Source organism: Triticum aestivum, chromosome 5A (assembly GCF_018294505.1).
Source record: "Triticum aestivum cultivar Chinese Spring chromosome 5A, IWGSC CS RefSeq v2.1, whole genome shotgun sequence".
In the NCBI taxonomy this organism is placed as follows: domain Eukaryota; kingdom Viridiplantae; phylum Streptophyta; class Magnoliopsida; order Poales; family Poaceae; genus Triticum; species Triticum aestivum.
The window spans coordinates 573,685,272-573,696,451 of NC_057806.1; the positions used below are offsets into that span (position 1 = coordinate 573,685,272).

General features: G+C 44.3%; 1 long non-coding RNA gene across 10 annotated transcripts; it reads left to right on the forward strand.

The window, feature by feature from the left end:
• The first annotated feature begins 5,321 nt into the window (after window positions 1-5,321).
• LOC123104902 (uncharacterized) lies at window positions 5,322-9,630 on the forward strand. 10 transcript variants are annotated; one of them, XR_006450599.1, is made up of 7 exons: window positions 5,322-6,002; window positions 6,166-6,338; window positions 6,464-6,646; window positions 7,806-7,972; window positions 8,444-8,584; window positions 8,666-8,737; window positions 9,208-9,630. It is a non-coding gene; the product is annotated as an uncharacterized lncRNA (long non-coding RNA). The 10 variants fall into 10 exon arrangements; XR_006450594.1 differs by having other exon boundaries at window positions 5,322-5,797; window positions 5,870-6,002; window positions 6,464-7,972; XR_006450596.1 differs by having other exon boundaries at window positions 5,322-5,797; window positions 5,906-6,002; window positions 6,464-7,972.
• The last annotated feature ends 1,550 nt before the right edge of the window (window positions 9,631-11,180 follow it).

Consider the following 11,180-nt stretch of genomic DNA (forward strand, 5'->3'; position numbering starts at 1 on the left):
TCGGTCTAATCAAGAGTTCATACTAAAATAACACAATATGATACACATTAACCAACTCTAATGTCACCTAGATACTCCAATGTCACCGCGAGTATCCGTGAGTTAGTTATACGATATGCATCAAACAATTTCAGATTCATAATACTCAATCCAACAGAAAGAACCTCAAAGAGTGCCCCAAGATTTCTACTAGAGAAACAAAAACGAGAATGTGCATCAACCCCTGTGCATAGATTACCCTAATGTCACCTCGGGAATCCGCGAGTTGAGTGCCAAAACACATATCAAGTGAATCAATATGATACCCCATTCTCACCACGGGTATTCATAGCAAGACATACATCAAGTGTTCTCAAATCCATAAAAGTATTCAATCCGATAAAATGAAATCTCAAAGGGAAAACTCAATTCATAACAAGATAGAGAGGGGAAAGCACCATATGATCCGACTATATTAACAAAGCCCCTGATACATCAAGATCGTGACATCTCAAGAACACGAGAGAGAGAGAGAGAGGGAGAGAGAGATTAAACACATAGCTACTGATACAAACCCTCAGCCCCAAGGGTGGACTACTCCCTCCTCATCATGGTGGCCGCCGGGATGATAAATATGGCCACTGGTGATGATTTCCCCCTCCGGTAGGGTGCAGAAATGGGGTCTATATTGGTTTTTCATGGCTACAGAGGCTTGCGGTGGCGGAACTTCTGATCTATTGACTTCCCTAGGGTTTTTGGAATATTTGGGAAGTTATATGACGAAGAGGTGGTGCGGGAGGCCACCGAGGTGGGCTTCCAGGCGCGCCCTGGTGGGTTGTGCCCCTCTTGGGGCTCTCCTCTGGCACTTGTTTGGCCCACTAGATGTCTTCTGGTCAAAAAAATCTCCAAAAAGTTTCGTTGTGTTTGGACTTCGTTTGGTATTGATTTTCTGCGATGTAAAAAACAAGCAAAAAAACAACAACTGGCACTGGGCACTATGTCAATAGGTTAGTCCCAAAAAATGATATAAGTTGCTATAAAATGATTGCAAAACATTCAAGAATGATAATATAACAGCATGGAACAATCAAAAATTATAGATATGTTGGAGATGTATCAGTGTCTTCTTGCCAAGAAAATCGTCGAGAAGTTTCGTTCCGTTTGGTATTGATTTTCTATAAAAGACGAAAACATGAAGAAAAAACAGCAACTGGCACTGAGCACTAGGTTAATAGGTTAGTCCTAAAAAATGATATAAAATAGCATAATAATGCTGATGCATATAAAACATCCAAGATGAATAATATAATAACATGGAACAAAAAAATTATAGATACGTTGGAGGCGTATCAGGCTGATGTCTCTTCTCGCTTCATCCTCTCCTCTTTTCAGTTCTTTCCTCGGAACCATCTTCTAACCTTCTTAGCGGTTCTTTTGTTGGGCCAGTTGCATCACTGGTTTCTTTCTCGCTACCATGGGTGACGGTCTTGGCAATGTATAGATTCCATTTGGGTTGTCAATTCAACTTTAACCAACAATGCATGACGGTGAAGTTTTTCTTCTCCAACTTCAAGAACGCACTACACGCACGAGAAGGCTACAATAATACATTGGCAACAATTCTGTAAGACCGAAAGTATGTTTAGAGGGGGGAGGGATGATTAGACTACTTGACCAAATAAAAATCTATCATTTTCCCAAATTTTAGTTGTGGGATGATTTTAGCAATTAGCACAAGTCAAGCAATCAACCTACACATGCAATTCTAAGAGTGTAGCGGCGAAAAGTAAAACATTGCATATGAAGGTAAAGGGAAGGGTTTGGAGAAAGCAAATGCAATGGAGACACAAAGATTTTTGGCGTGGTTCGGATAGGTGATGCCATCGTACGTCCACGTTGATGGAGACTTCAACCTATGAAGGATAACGGTTGTGCGAGTCCACGGAGAGCTCCACCCACGAAGGGTCCATGAAGAAGCAACCTTGTCTATCCCACCATGGCCATCGCCCACGAGGGACTTGCCTCACTCGGGTAGATCTTCATGAAGTAGGCGATCTCCTTGCCCTTACAAACTTCTTGGTTCAACTCCATATCTTGATGGAGGCTCCCAAGCGACATCTAACCAATCTAGGAGACACCACTCTCCAAAAGGCAATAGATGGTGTGTTGATGATGAACTCATTGCTCTTGTGCTTCAAATGATAGTCTCCCCAACACTCAACTCTCTCTCGCAGATTTGGCTACGATGGAAAAATGATTTGAGTGGAAAGCAACTTGGGAAAGGCTAGAAATCAATATTCTTGTGGTAGGATTGGAGTATCTTGATCTCAACACATGAGTAGGTGGTTCTCTCTTAGAAAATGTATGGTGAAAGTGTAGACACGTTCTGATGGCTCTCTCTCAAATGGAGAAATATCACTAAGCATTTGAGCAAGCAAGTCTTTAAGCAACATCTCGTCCCCTTTTAATAGTATTGGCTTTCCTACGTACTCAACGTGATCTTGGATCATTAAAACAAACATGAAGAGTCTTGAGATTTTGTCAATATGTGTCCTTAGCATTTTGAGGGGTCCACATCTCTAGTCCATGCCATGCCATTCATTGAACTTACTGAAATATTTATCTTGAATGGATATTAGTTCAATGAGCTATATGTTATGAATTATCAAAACCACCCGGGGATTTGTTGCACTTTCAAATTCATATCCGCCCAATTGAACTACAAAACAATGCATAGTCGGACACAATTGGTCTATAAAACATCTCCACCTTTGTGCTCTGTGCCATGGATCGGATCAAGGTTAGTGGCCAACCATGCATCGCACAACAACTCGTCATTCCACGTGTTGAAGCTTTCTTCCCTACCCCTTTTCCTTGGATCGACCCCAAAGTCATTCGGGTCATTGTCATCGCCATCGTCCTCCTACTATCTGGCCAATCTTGTTGTTGTGCGTCCGTGCCTGGCTGGATGTACGTACCGGATTGGGTGTAGACCTGATGCGTGCTCGGCTGGGTGTATGTGCCTGATTGGTTTTAGCCCTGCTGCGAGCCCGACTGGGTGTACATGCCGGACCGGGTTTAGCCCTGCTGCGAGCCCAGCTGGGTGTACAAGTCGGATTAGGTGGGCTCCAAGTCATCCACCTGCCTGTCTTCGTACAATCCTCCTCCGCCGCCTTTGTCATGGATGAACTCAAACATCTCCTTGTCCGCGTTGTCGTACACCGGATCGCCTGCTTTAGGCATACCAACAAATAGTGTGTGGGCACCCAACTGCTCCAAGCCCACGTCTGCCCCTGGATAAGCAGCGGCAATGAACACTCTGAGAAAAGCAACGGCGTCAAGGTCGACGATGAAGGGTACTTGCCCGCCGGCGGATGCGGGGGACTGCTCTCCGAGCTGCTTGGAGGTGTAGTAGTACGGAGCCTTGTAATGCTCTAGCCATAGCGGCATCTGCATGGTCGGCGACGAAAGTGGGACCCTGCGTCCGTCACCTCCACCACGGCCACCACGATCGCCGCCTCCACCTCCGGCTCCGACGCCGCTTCTACTTCTTGAGCGACGCAGCCTTTGACTTCGCTTTGTCGGATCCTCCGCCAGCGCCGTCTCGAGCAGCTTCTCCTACGAGTCCATGCGTCGGCGGCAGCGAAAACGGGTGGAAACTGAGTGGAGAGCGGCATGATGGAAGAGGAGAGTGGGGATTTTACCATGAAAATAGTGCGGCCAGCTACAAAAGCACATGCTCCACCTCAGTTTTGGGGGGCCGGGGATGTCGGAGTCCTATGTGGCTCGTGTCTGGACTCCCGCAAAGCCCCCCTCATTAGGTTTAGGTTTGTGGGAAAACTACGGTCCGGAACGCTCCGTGGACTGATGGAGGTTGGCATTGAATGGCTTGTAGGGCCCAGCCAGCTGCATCCGGACATATACGGATGGTTTAGGTGTCGGTCTTGGAGATGCCCTTATATTCAACAAACCTAGTACAATCTCCTAGACCTAGAGTCATCGGCCAGGAGGCCCGATGAAACCAAGAAACAAGGAGTAGAGTCAAGCCAACTCTCAGTCACTTGCAGACCAAGAAAGAAGTATTCCCTCTGTAACTTAATATGTAGTGTCAAAAGACGTCTTATATTAAGTTACGAGGGGAGTATGAAATTATGTAGGATTTTGGAGAACTCAATTCCCTAGGAGATTTTCCTATAGAGTTTGTTTGCTTTGTAAGATTTGAAACCACTATAGTTTTTTTTGCATGCAATTCCAATGAAACGCCCCATCGAGTCTAACCTTACGTGATCTGACCTTTGTATGTACTCCCTCCGTTCCAAATTACTCGTCGTGGTTTTGAACTAAAACCACGACGAGTCATTTGGAACGGAAGGAGTATGACAAAACTATGTCATGCATCTAATGCTATAGAAGAGTTTACATGTTTTTCATGTGGGGCAACCAAATAGCTTCTACTACATAGTCACGTGTTTTCGATTCATATATGGTTTAATATGATGTCATGACATCTCGAGTCAAGATTACTTATTTTTAACCATGCAAACCAAAAAAGGTCCATAATCCGTCACTTTATTTCTTGGGCATGCAAACCAAAAAATGTCCATAATGAACCAACCTGTGGTTGAATGGTTAGAGGGACTGTGGTATCTCCAGCCCACCAGGGTTCAAATTCTGGTGCTTGCATTTATTTCTGAATTTATTTCAGGATTTCCGACGATGCGCATTCAATGGGAGGAGACGTTCCCGTCGACGACGAAGTGCCTACGGTGACTTCGTAAATTTCAAGATGATATATCGGCTCAGTCTTTTGGAGGTGCTCAAAGGAGTAGGGTGTGCGTGTATGCGTTCATAGGGATGAGTGTATGCGCGTGTATACGAGCGCTTGTGTCTGTACTGATGTTAAAAAAAGGGTCCATAATCTTGCATTTTATTTCCTGGACATGTGTTTTCTCAATCATAAGTGCTTGTTTTCATATCATGGATGCCCAAAGTGTCTACCACCTATAAATAAGCATTGTTGCTTTAGCAAAACCGAATTTATTTTATTTTTGCGGAAAAGCAAAACCGATTTACTTGTCTAACAACTTCTCTAAGTACATTGCAGTCACTGACGGAGGACCCCTTCGGGAAAGGGAGGACGGTGGAGTACAAAATTTTCTATATCTACTATCTACTATCTACTACTACTATAAAAGGAAGAGAAGGGCAGATCCAAGCAATCACACCCATCCATCATCAAGATCTAACGGTTCTTAATCCTTCTGTGTTTAACGCTACCAACCACACAATAAGCCATAATAGATCGATCGCTAATCTGGCCCCAGTAAAAAAAAAAAGAACCGTTCGCTCGCACGACCTCCTCCTTCTCCTCCCGCACGACCTCCTCCTCCTCCCGCGCCGTTCGCCTCCCGCAACCGCGCCCATCGCCGCAGGCTCGCGCCGAGCCACGGGAAGCCGCACCCTTCACTGTCGCCTCACGCCGCCGGATCCACGGGAGCCGCCGCGGGTCGCCGCCTCCCCACCCGCGGGAGCCGCCCCGTCGCGCCCTTCGCCGCCTCCCGCGGCGCCTCGTGTCGCCGCCTCCCCAGTCGCGGGAGCCGCGGCGCCTCGTGTCGCCGCCTCCCCACCCGCGGGAGCCGCCCCGTCGCGCCCTTCGCCGCCTCTCGCGGCGCCGCGTGTCGCCGCCTCCCCAGCCGCGGGAGCCACCCCGCAGCGGGTCGCTGCCTCCCCAGCCGCCGGAGCCACCCCACCGCGCCCTTCGCCGCCTCTGGAGCCGCAGCTTGGCCTCCGTCACGCCGCCCCTCCGCCTCCGTCGCAAGTAAGTTTCTTTTTGCAAGATGCCTCTAGGAAGAACTCAACCTACTACAAGCATTGGAATCTATGTTAGCAGAGAACTGGACGATCATGGCAAGATGTGCTGATTCAGCAGGCACGCTCCTAATGGATTCATCAATGGTAGTAGAGTGCCACCAATGGATTCATCTATGAGCTATGGGTTGTCAAGGCTACAGTAGTAATTATAAGTAAGCTAATACTGATATTATTTGTAACAATTGTATATTCCATGTAGCTGTCTGAAACTTTGTTTATGGTGTCAAAACCAAGTGTGTAGCATAATTTAAGATTTACTTGTATGGTTAGAAGATTCACTTGTTTCACGACTCTAAAATATTTTTTTGTTTTCAGGCTTTTAACTTCTGTTAAATTTGGGTGGATCGATGCCTCGCCGAACTAACTTATGAAATTGGAGATCAGTTGATTTGATAATCGTTACCTGGCTGGCAATCCCTGACAAGTGAACTTAATACTACGTGCATGACAACTACACTTTGGTCTGCACTCTTCATCTACAACTCAAAGTTAGTAAACTCTTCTTTGTTTCTTTTTTGGAATCCACTTAATGCAATAGAGTTTCAGAAACTAAAAGCCTGTTGTAAATTATGGCAATTCTCTGACTTTTTTTGGTAATGCCTAATGCCTCCAGGTCCTATTTGAATCACAGTAAAACCGTAGCAGAGATAGAAGTATCAGATCACCGGGGCATGAAAATGTTCACCGCTGTGTTCAATGAAACCCACTGTACTATTAGTCAGTACTTGGATTTGAGCAATCAAAATATGCCTTGCATGAAGAAGATGAAGGAGTATAAATTTAGGTGTTCTTTCAAGTAAGATTTGATAACTGACGAAACTGAGTAAAAGTATTGCCATAGTGTGTGACATACCAATCTGCAACATACCAAACTGAGTTTCTTTTGCACTTCCAACCAAAGGGCAGAGGATTTTGTTCAGGGGATTTCCTATTGCTGAACTGTACAGGGGATTTTGTTCATGCCTTACGGTTCTCAATCCTATACATTAGGGTTCTGCACATGGGATTTTGTTCATGCATGACTCACTGTACAATAGGAATTGTTGACAATTCATAAACAATAACAAAATCACAGGGTCAGATCGAGGACCGATTGGAGGTAACAAATACAGTATATGTTTTCCGTAGCGAAGGTGTGGGTTGTTATTAAAGGGTAGTTCTAACATCAGAAATCAATCCAATTTAGGCTATGATAGAACAATAATGTTGTATGTGTAACTGCCATCAAATATTCATGAAAGTTATCCTTAATATGACCAGCAATCAACACCCACATACAAGTTTCTCTATTTACCTCATCATGTTTCCCTGAAACTTGATGCACATGCCAATGTGATTCAGAGTTTTTAGTGAGGCTGCAGATTCTAGAAATGGGTTAATCATATTCATTATTCCTACACAAGACAATCCACCGGATATTAGGTATTGTTATTGTTTCATTAGTGTCCCGAGGCCCTCACTTATCCAGATCAAATCTCTAAAAAAAGCGCAAGGTGTGAACACAGAAGAAATTGACAGCAAACTGTAAACCAGTAACCAAGATCTAAATTTCAACACTAAAACGGTCATCTATACTCAGAGACCAAGCACAAACCAATTTCGTATTCTCTAACCAAAAATTTACCAGCATAGACGTTTAGGCGCTGGCATGGCAATGTTTCTGTACAGAGTACTTTCTACAACAGGATTACATGTATTCTCAGCGTTCTTTGTTGCTGTGATCCTCTGATTGGGTCGTCGATTTTGTCGCTGATTTGGGGATTGTTCTCCTAGACTGAAGATTGATCTGTGTTACCTCTCTTTGAAAAGAAGAGAAAATGGGGACTTTTGATTTGTGTACTAGAATTGTCCCTGATCCTTTCTTACATAATGGTCAAAATCAGGTCGTGCTACACAGTCATGGAGCTGGAGCATCAGGTTATGTTTCTAATTAATATCGCATGTGTTGGTGACAGGTATGTAAGTTTGCAGGCGAGTGCAAGGTAAGTAGCAGACAGGCTAGATGCACTCTGTTTGTGACGACGGTCAGATGAATTGTGCAAGGCACATGCCAGCTTGTTCATGTTCCGTGCACACGTTAATGCTGCAAAAGGCCAAAAGCGATGCACTGATCATGTTCCAGGTACAGCGTTGTGCTACATGAACGATGCCCAAGTTATGTGAATACATACTTTTACCAGGTACATGATCGGTTTACCATGTGCCTGTGGGCAAGCCATTACACCTATAAATGATCGGCATGATTAACAGATTTAACTTAAAAATAAAAAATCGTTTGACTGCTGATCGGCACGTTATGTACTTTTGACCTCTGATCCCCAAAGGTTCATTTGACTGCTGATGCCATCTTCTGTTTCTTCTCTTAGATTATACTCTTATATTATATCTGGTTTCTTTGACTGCGGATTCAGGGCCAAAATTTGCTCCTTCTTTTCCTCTAATTATTCATTTCAGTTTGGTTGAGATCAGAAGTGTTTCAATTAGCATGATTGTTTGTCAATGATCACCACAATCAGGGACTCTTATACTTTTGATCATGCACATCTTTAATACGAATTGGTGTTCTTTTACCAACTACATGTTCATGTTTCAGATTATCAAGAATGATGAGCTCCAAGAACCCAGTTCTGAAACTTTTGTAACTGTATATCTTGGTAAATTGAGGGGCTCTAATGTTGCAATAAAAAGAAATGGCAGATGTTTCCCCGGGAAGCCATCTCAGCGAGACAAAATGGTATAATCCTTATATTTTAGATTTTCTGTCGAGCATAATGCAGTGTAGCGATAGTGACATACAAAGGTCATTTCTGTCCAGCATGTCAATTCTCTCTTGAGAGGGGTCAATTAGATTGGACAATGGCTTCGCTGAGAACCAGGGAGTATCAAGGTATGTACTTAATAATAGTAAGAGAGTCGTAGTTCTTGCATTTTATAACAGATAGGTACAGTCAAAGAATGATTAGAGAGCATCATGAAGTAGTGATGGAATTATATACCGTTTAAGTTTCTGAAATCTGAACCCAAGAATATCCAAACCTTCTTACAGTGTTAGTCACACTTGTGTCAGCACAAGAAATCTTGATAACATGCTACTGCTGCTTGGTGTTGCTTTTTGCATAAATTCAATTGCATGTAGTTTCTGCTTTGCCAATGCATCTCTATCATCATATCTCCGAGTTGATCCGGTAGCCATTGTCCTCCTATTTTTCCTCGCTCCAGCTATTATTGGTCACGTCTTTTATGAAAAAGAGCAGCCACTGTGGGCTGAAGCTTCACAATCGGCAACCCCATCAATTGTACGTCGTTGTCTTCCCAAGTTCCCAGCCTAATCATCACCGTCATTGTCTCTTGGTGCAGGTCTGCACAAGCACATGTGGCTTCTTCAATAATAAGACCTTGATTTGCTCACTAGAAGATAGATATGGCAAGGAGGGCGCATCGAGAACAAAGCATCTTCTAGCCAAAAGAAGGTGAGTCTGTACGTGTTGTCTTCGTGGATTGGTGGCATGATGCCAATGTATGCATGGTGGATTGAATGTGGCGCTAAAAGCATGGATGGGCGACTCATCAAGAGTAAGAAAAAAGGCATACGCCAGTTTCAGTGATATAGAACCCGTTTGTAAAACAAAAGAATCTTTTGATCAAATGTTATTTCATATTTTTTTTTTGCTACCATGGCAACGCAGACACATTACCTATTCAAATTAAAAAACAGTATAATTGAGCTACCTATGAGCGATCAAAGCGATTTGAGGTTCTCAGCCTTCTTAAATTTGATTCTATGTTGTGTGCATTTTCAAAGCAGACATGAGTGTTATCCTTTGTGTTTACCATGCCTTCTTTACTTAAAAAACATATTATATCTATTTGAATTTTAGTTGAGTAAAAATAAATTCAAACACAAAGCAAAAAAGCTTTGTCGTTTCATTCATTAAGCAAAAGATTGTCCAGTTAATCATGAAAAAAAATGAGAAAACCAAAACAAAAGGGCCAAGCCCAGTCTAGAACACTGTAAATACACAGGGCTGAGCCCACTCTTGATAGCAATGCCACAACAAAAGCCAACCAAACACACACTAGCTGGGGGACTCGCTCTATCGAACAGGCCGTTTTTCCATCATTGCGGGAAAGAAGTCATTAGGCACTCTCCCGCGGTGTAGAAAAGAATCATTCCACATGCCTGCAATGGTTGCAACCTACAAAACACAAGGTCCACGTCGTCGAACTTGCAAAGCTCTCAGGGTTGCCGCCCCGACATGTACTGCTTAAACAAGCCTTGCACAATTCACTTTTGAAGTCGTCGCACCAACACGCCACTGCAGAGACGTGCGTTGCACGTGCAGCTTACTAGTACCTATGTGTACACATTGCGACATGACTGGCTAGAGTTTCACCGATTTTTCTTTTTGAGGAATAATAGGAGGATCGGTTGCTGGTTCGTAACTTCACACGAGCCAGCAACGTGACTCACTCCAGTCGCCAGACATGACAAATCGATCAAGCCAGCCCTAATATATGCACAGAGCTAACCCCAGGCTCCCGGTTATAGTGACGCACGCCACGACACGAACCCTAGGTAGCGGACGACGATCGATGGCGAGCTAGCGGACGCAATGCACGATGTCACTCTCCTATCCCGTCGCACGGCTACTGCTTCCACGCGATGACGTGTACAGCGCCGCCGCCCCAGGTGCGTGCGACCGCCGCATCATGGCCTCTGCCTCACCGGGATAGCCACCACCGCCTCTCTGTTTTAGGTTGTTTTTCTGTTTAAATATGTTTACGAAAATATTAGTGTGTAGTATTCACTATATTGGTTTTGCATCAAAGATCTGCCCCACTTTAATTTTTTTTTCGTCATCAGCCACTGCTTCATTGTACTATCTCTTATGTGATTGAATATTAAGATGTTTTTGCAGTTCAAATAGGATATGCTAAAGAGTGTCAATGCAACAAGCCAACAAGGAATGTCCATTGCGGGCATCGGGCTGCGGCGCCCTGCTCATGCCATCGCCGCCCGCGCCAAAAAAGGGCATTGCATCGTAATTTTCTGGAATTTTGAGGAATAACCCTCCACGCCACCAGCGTCCGCGATAGCCGGACACCTCCATTTGTGCATGGCGAGGGCGAGACAGCCGAGACGGACACACACAAGGAGCAGTTAACGACCTTTTTGTCTTTTGTGTTTTCTACCGGACGTTCTGTGTTCGTAGCAGTACGATCATCTCATTTCCTTCTTTTTTAATCCACAAGTTGATTTGCTTCAGATGTTTTATTGTCAAAAGACAAAAAGTGCAGCAATGCCAAGGCAACTACCTCGACTACTGTGA